The sequence below is a fragment of the Phyllobates terribilis genome, unplaced genomic scaffold (genome assembly GCF_046119375.1).
Source record: "Phyllobates terribilis strain yellow unplaced genomic scaffold, ASM4611937v1 Scaffold_3__8_contigs__length_932513732, whole genome shotgun sequence".
Lineage (NCBI taxonomy): Eukaryota > Metazoa > Chordata > Amphibia > Anura > Dendrobatidae > Phyllobates > Phyllobates terribilis.
Window position 1 is genome coordinate 807,609,769 of NW_027362763.1, and position 16,222 is coordinate 807,625,990.

Genomic DNA, 16,222 nt, shown 5'->3' on the forward strand with positions numbered 1-16,222 from the left:
AGAAATTCACATTTTTGTTATGTAAATGGGCTGTTAACCCCTTACTTACCGGGGACGTATTAGTACGCATATTTGCGTACTGCCCGTTTAGTGAGGGCTGCTGATTCTTACAGCTGACATGTGCCCGCAACAGCTGCGGGTGGAATCGCGATCCACCCGCGGCTGTTAACATGTTAAATGCCGCTGTCAATCTCCGACAGCAGCATTTAACACGCGCTTCCGGGTAGCGCGTCATAAGCCCCGCCCACCGGCGACCCCGTCACGTGATCGCGGGTCGCCGATGGGCGTGCATGACAACCCAGGGTCTGCAGCAGACGCCTGTGGTTGTCATGATCTTGTCGCTATGAGCGCCACCTAGTGGTCGGCGCTCATAGCACAGGACCATTTCAGCTGCATGCAGGGGACCTGCTCGTCCCCTGTATGTAGCAGAGGCGATCGGACAGTTGCTGCTTCTAGTCTCCTATGGAGACTATAGAAGCATGCAAAGAGTAAAAAAAAAAAAGTTTTTAAAAATATAAAAAAAAAAAAAAATAAAATAATATAAAAGTTTAAATCACCCCCCTTTCGCCCCATTCAAAATAAAATATATATATATATAAAAAAAAAAACTACATGCACATATTTGGTATCGCCGCGTTCAGAATCGCCCGATCTATCAATATAAAAAAAGAACTAATCCGATCGGTAAACGGCGTAATGAGAAAAAAATTCTAAACGCCAGAATTACGTTTTTTGGTTGCCACAAAATTGCAATAAAATGCAATAACGGGCGATCAAAACATCGGATCTACCCCAAATGTTATCAATAAAAACGTCAGCCCGGCACGCAAAAAATAAGCCATCAACCAGCCCCAGATCATGAAAAATGGAGACGCTACGGGTCTTAGAAAATGGCGCTATTTTTTTTTTTTTACCAAATTTTGGAATTTTTTTTCACCACTTAAATATAAAAGAACCTATAGATGTTTGGTGTCTATGAACTCGTAATGACCTGTAGAATAAGAATGGCAGGTCAGTTTTAGCATTCAGTGAACGTGGTAAAAAAAATAAATAAAAAACTGTGGTATTGCACTTTTTTTGCAATTTTACCGCACTTGGAATTTTTTTCCCGTTTTCCCGTACAAGATATGGTAAAACTAGTAATGGCATTGAAAAGTACAACTCGTTCCGCAAAAAATAAGCCCTCACATGGCCATATTGACCAAAAAATAAAAACGCTATGGCTCTGGGAACAAGGGGAGCAAAAACGAAAATGCAAAAACGGAAAATGCTCCGGGGTTTAAGGGGTTAATTACTATGGGCCAGACATAAATCTCACGGAAAATCTGCTAAAACCAGTGAGAAACATGTAACGACTGACAGTTTGCACTTTTGATCTACAGGTCTCACACTGTTAAAGCCCCTTTTTATTTAGCATAACTTCCGGAGATATGGAGAACGACCTCCTACCCACTCCATGGTCGTTCACAAAAAAAACACACCCTTTTAAAATGGAGACAACTTTGAGGTTTCAATTCACTGAAGCTAATAGCCTCAGTGAAACATATCTCCCCTCCAGCACTTTGCCACAACATACGTAAACAGGAAGTCTCTGGTCACCGCTTTTATTACTCCCCTCTTCAACTCCTGACCCAGCTGCTCTGCTCCTCCCCCAGTCAGGGACTTTTGCAGTGACTCATGATTCAGAGAGGGAAATAGACTTCCTATTTCTACATAGAGCTTAGAAGGATTCCACTAGTCAGTTTTTAATCACGTGATGTCATAGACCTAATGGAAGAGAACAATTAGCTGGGTAGAAAAGCAAAATGAGCAATTGTAAGTACACAGTGCTATATAATAGGATGACTGCATTATATTAAGAGGATAACATTTTTGCTTGGAGTGCTTCTTTAAATTACGTCGGTTTGTTTTCTATATTTCATTATATTTGGCGTTGTCAAAATGTTATTGACACAGTAATGTGTGGATTACATGTGTTTCCGCAGAGGGAACTAACAGAAAACCCATTTGCATTTTTAATCTGCTGATTTTTCGCATCTAATGCAATTGTATGGCAAAAATCAACACAAAAGCATACCGGCAAGAGACACTGAGGTCAGTTTATGCAGCATATAAACAAGCACAGTGGCCATGAGATTCATATCAATCCCATCCACTTGCTTGAACAATTTGCTGTTTTTTTTGAGCAGTGAAAATACTAAGCATCAATAACTTACCAAAAACTCATTGTGTGAACTTCTCATATGGCATATGGACAGAAATTGCCTTTATGACAGAAGCCCTGAAATTCTTCTTAAAGAAGCACTCCTCCCATCAAAGGTTTTTATCCTCTTAATATATTGCAATCATTATATATCACTGAGTATACATAATTGCTCATTTCTCTTATTTACCCTGTAAATTCTTCTCTTTTCCATTAGGTCTATGACATCACGTGATTAAAAACGAACTAGATGGATCCTGCTAAGCTCTATGTAGAAACATGAGGTATATTTTCTATGCACAAGTCATGAGTCACTGCAAAAGCCCCTGGCAAAGGGGAGAGGCGGAGCAGATGGGTCAGGAGTTGAAGGGGGAATGAGTCATACAGGGACAAGAGACTTCCTACTTCTACATAGAGCACAGAAAAGAGAATTAACTGGGTAGAAATGCAAAATGAGCAATTGTAAGTGTTATGCACATGCCTGGACTGACTGGCGTGTGCGTGATTAGTGATCCCACTGTACCATGAACCGGGGAGTGCCTGAAGGGGCGTAACTAAGTATCTACCCGATCCGACCAAGGTCGCACGGCGGCTAACGACTCTGTGAACCAAGGAGGAACCGAGCAGAGGGACCAGGTGCGACTCCAGGTCAGACCCCGGTCACAGTTGTTGACCCACACCGGGGAATGCAGGAACAGGCAGGTAGGCTGGCACACAGGCAGGTGGGTATTGGCAAGTACGGCTGGTATGCTGGCAGGTGGGCACGGGCAAGCACGGCTGGTATGTAGGCAGGAGGGGGTACTGGCCGGCACGGCTGGAGTGCCAACAGGGAGGCACTAGCAGGTTGGAGCGCAGACTGGATAGAGGCCAGTACAGACTGGGAGACAGGAACAAAGCCGCATTAGCGGTAGACAGGCAAAGCAGAAAGGAACCGCCAGAGCGGTGGACTAGACAGAGCAAAGGGGAACCGCCGAAGCGGTGAGCAAGCAGAGCAGAACTAAACCGCAGATACGGCAAACAAGGCAGAGCAGAGAGGAACCGCCGGAGCGGTAACAAGCTGAGTAAAGCAAAACCCGCAGATGCGGTAGACAAGCTAAGCAGAGCAAAACCCGCAGATGCGGTAGACAAGCTTGAGCAGAGCAAAACTTGCAGATGCGGTAGACAGGCTGAGCAGAGCAAAACCCGCAGATGCAGTAGACAAGCTGAGCAGAGCAAAACCGCAGACGCGGTAGACTAGCTGAGCAGAGCAAAACCGCAGGTGCGGAGAACAAGCAGAGCGGAGCAAAACCGCAATCGCGGTGAACAAGCAGAGTGATGCAAAACCACAGGTGTGGAGAACAAGCAGAGCAGAGCAAAACCCGCAAGCGCGGTGAACAGACAAAGAGGAGCAGAACCGCAAGCGTGGTGGACAAAATAGAGCAGAACGGGACTGACAATGCAAGCAGAAAGGACAGGGCTCTGTTCACATGGAAAAGATAAGAAAATACAGAAAAATGGCTAGAACACAGAAGGGAGATAAGGAGGAAGGGAAAAGAGACAAACAGAACCAGATACACACAAGGTACTTACAATGAAGTAGCGAGTGGACACAAAACTCACAAACAGAAGTACAGAGACAACGAATTGGAGCTAGGTGCAGGTTCAGACAATGCAGGAAAGGGAGGGTACGGACATAGAAACAAAACAGGTAACAGGCTAAGGTAAAGTTCAGACAGGAACTGCTACTGCAAGAAATACAGGAGCGAGTCTGGGTATACGGCCCCCAGAATGGCAGACTGACAGGCTAGGGTACAGTTCAGACAGGAACTGTTACTGCAAGAAATACAGGAGCGAGTCTGGGTATACGGCCCCCAGAATGGCGGGCGGACTGACAGGCTAGGGTACAGTTCAGACAGGAACTGCTACTGCAAGAGATACATGAACCAGTCTGGGAATACAGTCCCCAGAGTGGCAGAAACAGACTAGAAGACAGAGGTAACAGGACAGGACGTGGCAATACAGAATGCAAAGACAAACTGAGTGAAGATGTTGCTCAGGCCCCTCCTACTGGGTGGAGGGGGTTTAAATATCCAGGGACTCACAGCAATAGGCTGGAGACGCATTAGGGGTGCGCCCACAGCAGCTATAAGAAGCAGGAAGTAACCGGGCCGCCGCCCTAAGCAGTCAGACCAGAGCATGAACACAGTAAGAACAGGAGCACGACTTACAAACTGGACTGAAGGCTAAGATTGTGATCTTGCATAGTGGGAGATGGTGCACTATGCAAGTAAGCCGCCAGGTATGTTACAGTAAGTACACAGTGCTGTATAATATGATGACTGCAATATATTAAGAGGACAAAAAAACCTTTATGGAAGTGCTTCTTTAACAATCCCTACCAAAACTGTGGCTATCCAATCATGCCCTTAAGACTGCAGCAACTTCAGTACCCATATGCAGGGCAGTACAGGACATTTTAGCAGATATACAGATCTGTGCTGAAGCTGCTATGCACATCTATTCATCCACAACTGCTAGCTTCAGACACAACAAGCCGCACAGAATGACATAAAATAATTTCATAAATGACCCCATATCACTATGTTATGCCTATGGTAGTAATGAATGGATTGCAGTTTCACAAAGCATTTGTGCCCCACTGGTACAGCTGTTCAGATATTTCCTTCACTAAGGGTCAAGTATAGTTTTATTTTTTTTTATTTTACAACTCCCCCCCTCCATCCTTAAATCTGGCTAAATTCCCAGTCTTTCACTAATTTCTAGCAAAGGGAATATAATGCAACGCTCTAAAATGTAACCACTAACGGCTTTGCAAAAGATGCACATACATTAGCCATGCTCACTTAGGTTACTGATGCAGATTAAAGAAATAGAAAATAAATTTATTCTTTCCAACTTTTCAGAAATAATGGCTCCAAGAATGAAAAACTGATTTATGCTTGATTTTTAATCTAATCTCATTAAATCATGGCGCATCACTAGGATATGACAAAGTAATGATCGCTAGAGCCCCTCCACCAACCAGGAAAAAGAAGGGGTCTAGGCATGTTTGGGGGCAGGGAGCTCTTGAAATAAATGGTAGAAAGTTATGGCGGTTATTAAGTATAACCAATGGTTAACTGAAGATTACAATATCAGCGTTTATTCACATGTGAAAAACCTGATGAGAATATTGGTGTGGATTCTGCATTGAACTCCGCATCAAGTCTGTACACAGTCCATCTACAATGCAAGTGAATGTGTTCGTTTTTACTACTCACAAGTTGTGGAAATAACTTCCACAGACTTGAGTCTTAACCGCAAAAAAATAATTTGTGAGAAAAATGAAGATGTTACTTTTTCTCGCAGATTCTGCATAGAAAATATGTGAATTAGTCCTATTGACTGGGGCTAATTGTCATGCAAATACACAAGTACATATATGGCAGAATCATCAGTCTCAGATTTCTGCCATGGAACGTATTGTAAATACATTTCGGAATAGCCATATGCAAATTCATAAGGTGAGAACTTAAGCCCCCGTCACACTAACCAAGATCGCTATCGAGATCGCTGCTGAGTCACAAGTTTTGTGACGCAACAGCGAGCTCAGCAGCGATCTCGCTACATTTGACACGTAGCAGCGACCAGGCCCCTGCTGTGAGATCGCTGGTCGTGTCGAAATGGCCTGGACCATTTTTTGATCGTTGAGGTCCCGCTGGGTAGCATGCATCGGTGTGTTTGACACATTACCAACGACCTCGTTGGCGACTCAGAACTGAGAAGTCATCCCTCATCGAGGTGTGAATCATCAGAGTAGCTTCTATGTGACAGGGTCCCAACGACCGCCGACGTCGTTATACAGGTCGCTACCGGTCGTCGTATCGTTGCTGCGTCGTTGGGAAGATCTGACTGTTTGACATCTCACCAGCGACCACATAGCGACGCAGTAACGATCCCTGCCAAGGTGTATCGTTGTTGGGATCACTGTAGCGTCGCTAAGTGTGACGGTACCTTTAGTCTTAAGAGTGTCAATGTACATGATAACAGTCCCTACTTGCCCCTAGCTAGAAGTGCGGAATGGAAACAACATTGAGAAACAAACAAAGGTTTCACAGTGTAGAATTAGTCTTCAAATTAGAAAAGAATTAAGGCTGTGTGCCCACTATGCGTTTTTTTAAGTGTTTCCGCAGCGGCAATTCCACTGCAGAAACACTTAAGAAACGCTTGGTAGAAGGCCTGCCATGTTCCCCAAAGATAATCCGCATGTGCTGTGCACATGCTGTGGAAATTTCCGCTGTAGATTACCATTGCGGAAAAATCCGCAGCACTACCAATTATTTTGCGTAATCGCGGCATTTTCACTGCCATTGACTTGCATTGAATCGCTTAATATCCGCATGGCTACATGTGCACATGCGAATATTAAGTGATTCAATGTGCGGATGGGTACCCGGGTCTGGAGAAGAGGAGACTCTCCTCCAGACCCGGGTACCATAGTACATGTAAAAGAAAAGAATTAAAATAAAAAATATACATTATACTTACCTTCTGATGGCCCCCGGTCTCCTTATCCGATGCGTCCTGGCTTCCCGACAGCTCGCGATGGTCTAAAAGGACCTGCCATGACGTCATTTAGTCATGTGACGGGTCACGCGACCGCTGACGTCGGCGGTCGCGTGAGCCATCACATGACTAAATGACGTCATGGCAGGTCCTTTTACACAACCGTGAGACACCGGGAAGACCGGACGCATCGGATAAGGAGAGAGGGGGCCATCGGAAGGTGAGTATAATGTTTTTTGGTTTTTTTTTTACCATTTTTATTCTTTTTTTTTAACTAACTTGGTCACGCTATATAAAATGCATGCCGGTTGACAAAAGCCCTTGACAACCCGCATGCGAAATCGCATGATCAAAACGCTTCACTTACACTTGTTCCGCATGGGTTTTTTCTGCCAGGGAGATGCAGAAACGCTCAGGAAAAATCCGGAGCATTTCTGCATCGTGGGCACTTAAGAGATTTCTTCACAAAACTGTGATGTTTTTAACATAGAATCAATATGTTTACAACATACTGTATAGTTTGAAAGTCTCATTATATATCCTTAATGCTGGGAAAGGGATCACAAAGTATTTTCAGTAATCCATGTCCTTGAGCTTCAGAGTTGTCTATACATGCTGATAGGCAGAAGGAGTAGAATTAATGTGTAGAATTACATTTATAAGAAATGTTGCTGCTCCTCTGTACTAATATATGTGTAAAAAAAAAAACTAAAAACAAGTGAAAACTAAATTTATTTAAAATACACTTTATAAAATCTTAACATGTAGGCTGCCATCTAAATGAGCACACAATGTGGTGAAACTGTGCGCTGAGTACCTCTATTTTCTAAATTCTAATCTATACTGCAGTAATGCAGCTCAAAATGTACATATTCAATGAACACATGCACCTTATCACACTCAGATTGCTGTTTTATTCGTTATTATGCAGTCACGGTAGTCTAAACATTTATTTCATTTTTCCAGTAGGTCATGTGATAAATGTACCACAGACACTCCCATGGACATAGGGGACTCACAGTCTCAATCTGTAGGAATCCCAATAGCAAATAAATGTTATGATTGGGACAACTCCTTTAAAGAAAGCACACCCATCAATGTTTTATTCATCTTTGCATAGTGCAGTCATTCTACTATATACTAATTACCAGGCCAATTTTTACAGCGATACTACATTTATGTAGTTTTCTCATGATTTGGCGCTTTCACACAAAAACTTTTACAGAAAAAAATAATTTTTTTTGCATCGCTTTATTCTGAGAGCTATAACTTATTTTTCGGCTGATGTAGCCATATGACGGCTTGTTTTTTGTGGGACAAGATGACGTTTTCAGCGGTACCATTTTGATTTACATTCGTCTTATTGATCGTGTTTTATTTCAATTTTTGTTCAGCTGTATGATAAAGCACTGTTTTTTTGCTTTGTTTTTTTTTTTCTTTACAGTGTTCACTAAAGGGGTTAACTAGTGGGACAGTTTTATAGGTCAGGTTGTTCCAGACGCGGCAATACCAAATATGTACTTTTATTGTTTTGTTTTTCATAATAAGTTTAATTTATGGGTACAATAGATATTATGTATATACAGTACAGACCAAAAGTTTGGACACACCTTCTCATTTAAAGATTTTTCTGTATTTTCATGACTATGAAAATTGTACATTCACACTGAAGGCATCAAAACTATGAATTAACACATGTGGAATTATATACTTAACAAAAAAGTGTGAAACAGCTGAAAATATGTCTTATATTCTAGGTTCTTCAAAGTAGCCACCTTTTGCTTTGATGACTGCTTTGCACACTCTTGGCATTCTCTTGATGAGCTTCAATAGGTAGTCACTGGAAATGGTTTTCATTTCACAGGTGTGCCCTGTCAGGTTTAATAAGTGGGATTTCTTGCCTTATAAATGGGGTTGGGACCATCAGTTGTGTTGTGCAGAAGTCAGGTGGATACACAGCTGATAGTCCTACTGAATAGACTGTTAGAATTTGTATTATGGCAAGAAAAAAGCAGCTAAGTAAAGAAAAACGAATGGCCATCATTACTTTAAGAAATGAAGGTCAGTCAGTCCGAAAAATTGGGCAAACTTTGAAAGTGTCCCCAAGTGCAGTTGCAAAAACCATACAGTCGAATGAATCTTCCCTGTATTTGCATATACAGCGGGTGAAATAAGTATTAAACACCTCACCAATTTTCAAAGTAAATCTGTTTCTAAAGATGTTATCGGCATTAAATTCTCACCAGATGTCGGCAACAACCCATCCAATGCACACATGTAAAGAAATCGAACCATAGATGTCCATAAATTAAGTTAAGTTGGGTGTTATAATGAGAAATGACAGAAAAAGTATTGAACACGCTTACTGAAATATAATTAATAATTTGTAAAGTTGATAATGACAGCTTTAAGACTATTTTTTATGGAGAAACTAGTCGCATGCATTGCTCAGGTGTGATTTTGGCCCATTCTCCCATGCAAACACTCTTCAAATCCTGAAGGTTCCATGGGTTCCTTCAATGAACTTCAATATTTATTTCACCTGCTGTATAAAACTGTTGGGCTCTATACATTACTAAACATTCATACTTTAACATCTTTGCCACTTTGCAATACACACAATCAACTAAAAGGTTACAATTTTGATCTCACATTTTTTGCCCCACATGTTGCAACAGACACTACAACCATAAAGGCGAAAAAATGGATAAAGGATTGATACTTGTGAAGAATAAAACTTCCGTTTATTTTATACATGGTTAATGGATAAAATAAATGGAAACTTTATTCGTCACAAGTATCGATCTTTTTTTGCTCATTCATACTGCTGGGCGGCAGTTGGATCATTGTACTGAGAACATAAGCAGCGACAAGGCATGGTGAGGCTTTTTCATACCATCTTTATTTTTCTCCAGTTTTAAAGGAAAACTTTCAATTGCACAACCAGTTGCAAACCATTGGAAGTATGTATCAGAGCCTGGCTGCAGCCAGGTGAATATTTTTCAGAAACACCCTGGCATTTCAGAGATAATATACTTTATGATCTGACTGGGGACCACAGCTGGATATGACACTACTTTAGCACTGCGCCAAGCCGGCTCTCCCTGCCTCAATCTAGTTTAGTAGTCAGCAACATTCCTTATCTTGAGAGCCGCATTACGGTCTGAACGAGGATTATGAGCCACAAAAAAATCCCTAACGCCCTCTCAACCTCCAAGTAGTGACATCAGCTGCAGCCACCCCCACAGTAGTGAATATAAGAACCCCAACTATCGTTATGACAGCCAAAGATTCCACACAAAAATAGGACGTATACTTACATCCCGGGTTACCATCTTACCCACATCAAGCACTCCCTCTCCCAGCTAACATATCGAGCTTCAATCACTTCCTCTATCTGGCAGCATCATTGCATCTCTAGCTTAGCACTGTCTTCATTTTTCACTCCAACCCTAAGGCCAGCATTTGTGCATCCAGATCTGCTTTCCGGTGTGGGCTACTCTGAAACGTCAGCATCAGGAGATCTTCTCTTCATAGTCATTTACTAGACCAGGTAGTAATGCATTAAGTTGGCAGCCAGCCGACAGCCACACATCATGGGCTGGCGTGCCGCATGTGTCTCCCGAGCCAAAGGTTGGAGATCCCTGCTGTAGGTGATTGACAGGTTTTTCACTATGTGAGCGACCTGTGAATCGCATGAAACATTTCAGAGAAAAATATACCAGGCTCTGATGCATGCTGCCCATGGTTTGGTTGTCATGATTAAGCTGACAAGTTCCCTTTAATTCCTAAAAGTTTTGTTGTGTTCTGTAAGGTAGTATTATTAAAAAAATAATTACAACGAAAAATGTTCTAAAATAAAATCCCCCACCACTCCAGTTGTCATTTTTGACTTGCAGCCAGCATGTGGCCACTACAATCAATCAGTGGACTCAGTAGTCATGTGCCATTCCAATGGCATCAGAGGAGTCAGGATTCTAGCAAGTAAAGTTCGTCTCAACTGAGGGCCACTGACTGGCTGCACCAGAGATGTGCTGACAGCCCGTCAACACTTACATGAAGGAATGTGCCAAAGCATCAGAGCTACATTTGTTCGGGGAGGAGAGGTGAATAGTTTCTCATTTGTGGCTTTATTTGGCATTATTTTTTCTCACAAAATAGATAATCCCTTTAGGTCTTATTGGCATGCTCAAAAAAAGCACAAACCAAAAAAGACAAGCTTGCGTGAAATAAAAATCAATCAATAAGCCATCACATATCTATCATAACATACTTTATTTACAAACAGAGGTGATTCGGGAATCTTTCCAACATACAGTATATGCAGACAATACCAAACTATAAATCATGCCATAATATAAAATGCATGTGAGAAATAAAATACTGCTCACCCTCAACTTCAAAAGGCACAGGTCTTCTATAAATGTTGATGCTTTAAATATTCATGACTGAATCATTACTGAATTTGCATATTTTGCACACTGAAATAGCTTCAAGAATGAATTTAACTTATGAGGGAACTCAAACTTTATTTATGGATTCTTTTTCATTAATATTCTGTACAGCAAGTGACATATGGAAGCCAAACATGATTTTGATATATTTTATATACGGTATATTTTTTTAATACCCAGCATGTGTACAGAATAGTCACTGAATTTTTAATTCAGCTTGAGGGGTCAGAGCTACTAAACTCATCTCCATAATTCATTCTACCAGCACAGTAAACAGAAATATTACCAGCGTAAACTCAGGTACCGGTGGCCTGGATGATCCATTATTTTACTACTAAATACAGTTCTTTGCAAGACAAATAGAAGAAGGGTTTATTACAGTCAGTCCTGTGCCAACGGGGACCACTATCCCCAAGACTAATTCTTAAAATATAACATAAGACAATAATGTAAAATAAAGTAACGATAATGAAAAGCAAACTTGCAATTTTAGTGAAAATCTAAATTTGTGTGAATATTTTGATATCTACTTTTTTTTGTTTGTTTTAAGTGGAAGTTGAGATTAGAATATTTTTTTTTCTTTTATAGTTCTACATGAGCAAGCAACGCCTACTACTGTCACGAGGCCCAATTTCCCATTTTGTCAGGAGTTTAAATCTACGTTGGTGCTTTTCCTGATTCTAGATGCAGACAGCAGATGCTGCCTACAAAATTAAAGATCTAGCAAATGAGTAAATAATGCTGAAAATGGGACATATCACAGTGTGGTATTAAAGCAACAGGAAGCACAAACCAAATATGCAACAAGGGACATTAAACACATGCAGGCAGAACAAAGCAGGGCTGTAAACAAAGCAGGAGGTTTTCTGCAACATGGAAATCCAGCCGCCCGCTCTATGAATATCGACAAACACTATGTATTTGCATAGTGTCGTCATGGTTCGCAATATCAAGCCCTCTAACCCTGCAGCCACTTACCCTGCCCATTCAAAAGCTTGAAAAAAAACTCCAATAGCAAAGCCTGGTCAGTGTATTGTTAATATATATCTATCATATATGCACACATACCTAGATGTATATTGTTCTGGGCATGCATACATCTTCTTATGTAAGATTTACTGCAATGTTATTAAAAACCCATGCCTTTACCCAACAGCGTGAATATTACGCTTGCTCGCAGGGAAAAAAAAAAGAAGCTAATAGGAAGCATTCCGAAATACTACAAACTCTCCTCCAAAGAGGAAGAAGTGGAAGGGATTGCTATGATATTGAGAAGTGGGAGTGGATTGCAATCAAAGAAGCCCTCGCATGAATATTTTTTACATTAAATGTGAGTATCTGTACGGTGTGTAGTGAGTGTATTAATATACTCCCCTACCGCCGTTCCGCTCTTTTTCTCAGTGACGTCACCACAATTCAGGCTATCTACACATGAGCCAGAAGTCTATTTTACAATGCAAGTATAAGGAGCCATGTTCTCATGCTCTATAGGATTACAATGCATACGTTTTCAGAGTGGTGACATTACTGAGAAGTGGAGAAGAGCGGCACTGGATTCCAGCAAGAGCAGAATGTGTTATTACACACAATATACACCATAATCTTTTTATTTATATAGCGCCAACATATTCCGCAGCGCTTTACAATTCAGACAATTTACAGACATTATGGGCACTGTCCCCATTGGGACTCACTTTTCCCTATCAGTATGTCTTTAGAGTGTGGGAGGAAACCAGAGAACCTGGAGGAAACCCACACAAACACAGGGAGAACATACAGATGCCTTGCAGATGTTGTCCTATGTGGGATTTGAACCCAGGACCCCAGCACTTCAAAGCAACAGTGCTAACCACTGAGCCACCGTGCTGCCCACACCATACACACATTTAATGTAAAAAATATTCATGGGGGGACTTCTTTAACCAAATCACGCCCAATGACTTTTAGCGCTGCTCACCATTACTGGCACCCCTTAATTTTTTTTCATAGTCTGTACATTATCTTCAGATATACAGTACAGACCAAAAGTTCGACACACCGTCTCATTTAAAGATTTTTCTGTATTTTCATGACTATGAAAATTGTCCAATCACACTGAAGGCATCAAAACTATGAATTAGCACATGTGGAATTATATACTTAACAAAAAAGTGTGAAACAACTGAAAATATGTCTTATATTCTAGGTTCTTCAAAGTAGCCACCTTTTGCTTTGATGACTGCTTTGCACACTCTTGGCATTCTCTTGATGAGCTTCAAGAGGTAATCACCGGAAATGGTCTTCCAACAATCTTGAAGGAGTTCCCAGAGATGCTTAGCACTTGTTGGCCCTTTTGCCTTCACTCTGCGGTCCAGCTCACCCCAAACCATCTCGACTGGGTTCAGGTCTGGTGACTGTGGAGGCCAGGTCATCTGGCGTAGCACCCCATCACTTTCCTTCTCGGTCAAATAGCACTTACACAGCCTTGAGGTGTGTTTGGGGTCATTGCCTGTTGAAAAATAAATGATGGTCCAACTAAACGCAAACCAGATGGAATAGCATGCTGCTGCAAGATGCTGTGGTAGCCATGCTGGTTCAGTATGCCTTCAATTTTGAATAAATCCCCAACAGTGTCACCAGCAAAGCACCCCCACACCATCACACCTCCTCCTCCATGCTTCACGGTGGGAAGCAGGCATGTAGAGTCCATCCGTTCACCTTTTCTGCGTCGCACAAAAACACGGTGGTTGGAACCAAAGATCTCAAATTTGAACTCATCAAACCAAAGCACAGATTTCCACTGGTCTAATGTCCATTCCTTGAGTTTTGTAGCCCAAACAAGTCTCTTCTGCTTGTTGCCTGTCCTTAGCAGTGGTTTCCTAGCAGCTATTTTACCATGAAGGCCTGCTGCACAAAGTCTCCTCTTAACAGTTGTTGTAGAGATGTGTTTGCTGCTAGAACTCTGTGGCATTGACCTGGTCTCTAATCTGAGCTGTTGTTAACCTGCGATTTCTGAGGCTGGTGACTCGGATAAACTTATCCTCAGAAGCAGAGGTGACTCTTGGTCTTCCTTTCCTGGGGCGGTCCTCATGTGAGCCAGTTTCTTTGTAGCGCTTGATGGTTTCTGCAACTGCACTTGGGGACACTTTCAAAGTTTTCCCAATTTTTCAGACTGACTGACCTTCATTTCTTAAAGTAATGATGGCCACTCGTTTTTCTTTACTTAGCTGCTTTTTTCTTGCCATAATACAAATTCTAACTGTCTATTCAGTAGGACTATCAGCTGTGTATCCACCTGACTTCTGCACAACACAACTGATGGTCCCAACCCCATTTATAAGGCAAGAAATCCCACTTATTAAACCTGACAGGGGACAACTGTGAAGTGAAAACCATTTCCGGTGACTACCTCTTGAAGCTCACCAAGAGAATGCCAAGAGTGTGCAAAGCAGTCAACAAAGCAAAAGGTGGCTACTTTGAAGAACCTAGAATTTAAGACATATTTTCAGTTGTTTCACACATTTTTGTTAAGTATATAATTCCACATGTGTTAATTCATAGTTTTGATGCCTTCAGTGTGAATGTACAATTTTCATAGTCATGAAAATACAGAAAAATCTTTAAATGAGAAGGTGTGTCCAAACTTTTGGTCTGTACTGTAAATGGAAATATAAATGGAAATAGTGGCGTACCACCAATGACAGCAGGCCACGCCACTGCTATGGGAGCTCAGACTGTCAGCGCGAGCGATGATGATTGAGGAGGGAGCGTCAGCAGAGGCCTCCACCCCCATCATCCTTCTATGGCATCTGACGTGTCAGAGAGGCGGGCACGATGACATCATTACAAGGTGTCTGCTGCTCCGAGATGTCCGGCGCTTCCCCACCACAGGCTCAGCACACAGAATATTCAGGTGGAACCAGGAGAGGTGAGTATTGTGTTTATTTATTTAAATCAGTGACTGGTGGCCATAATAGCGTATGGGAGGAGCATTATACTGTATACAGGACCATGGGGGGTGCATTATACTGTACACCGGACCATGAGGGGAGCATTAATCTGCATACAAGACCATGGGGGTGCATTATGTTGTATGGAGGACCATGGGGGGTTGCATTATACTGTATGCAAGCAATTATAAAGTGTGAAGGTTTGTGTGGGGGCAATCATACTGTCTGGAAGGCTAGTGCGGGACATTATACAGTGTGGGGCCATTATACCTTATGTAGGCTTATTATACTGCATGGAGAGCTGTGTGGGGGTCACAGTTGAGGGATCATATTGTGTTGGGGTCACCATACTTTGCCTTGGGAGTTGAGGTGGGGTACCTTAGGGCAGGGTTCCCCAACTCCAGTCCTCAAGGCCCACCAACAGGTCATGTTTTCAGGATTTCCTTAGTATTGCACAGGTGATAATTACATCACCTGCACAGGCAATAGTTACATCACCTGTGCAATACTAAGGAAATCCTGAAAACATGACCTGTTGGTGGGCCTTGAGGACTGGAGTTGGGGAACCCTGCCTTAGGGTCATTATACTGTGCATGTGGAGGAATGCACAATAGGGGTATCATACTGTGTTTGGGAGGCACTTTTGTTGGCATCATACCCTATGGGGGCAATGAAAGAGGAATCTAGGACTTCAGCGAGAGGAAAATTACTATGTAAAGGCTGGAAAGTTGTGAGATATGCTCTTCTGTGACACCGACAATTGTTTCATTTTTTTTTTTGGAAGGGGGGGGGGGCAATTAGAACTTCTGCTATGGGGCCCCATGATTTATATGTACGCTCCCGAATGTAAATGTACCAAAGTTATATCCTCAGGATTTTTTAATTAGTGGTCCAAAGAAATACAACAATAAAACATTGTTTTTTAACTTCCATGTTGCAATTTCAAAGAAGAAACAAAATAAACAGCACGTGCAGCAATAAAGGCACCCATAATTAATACTTGGTTGCATACCCTTTGGCACTGATGACAGCCTCCAAACGTTTCTTGTAGCCATCTTTTCAGCTGGAATTTTTCCCACTCTTCCTTTGCA

The 16,222-nt window shown here is 42.0% G+C and overlaps 1 protein-coding gene across 11 annotated transcripts in view; it reads right to left on the minus strand.

Annotated features, from left to right (window-relative positions):
• The window catches only part of ARID1B (AT-rich interaction domain 1B), a 712,135-nt gene that overhangs the window by 394,773 nt on the left and 301,140 nt on the right, over window positions 1-16,222 (minus strand). The gene's annotated exons all lie outside the window — the stretch shown is intronic.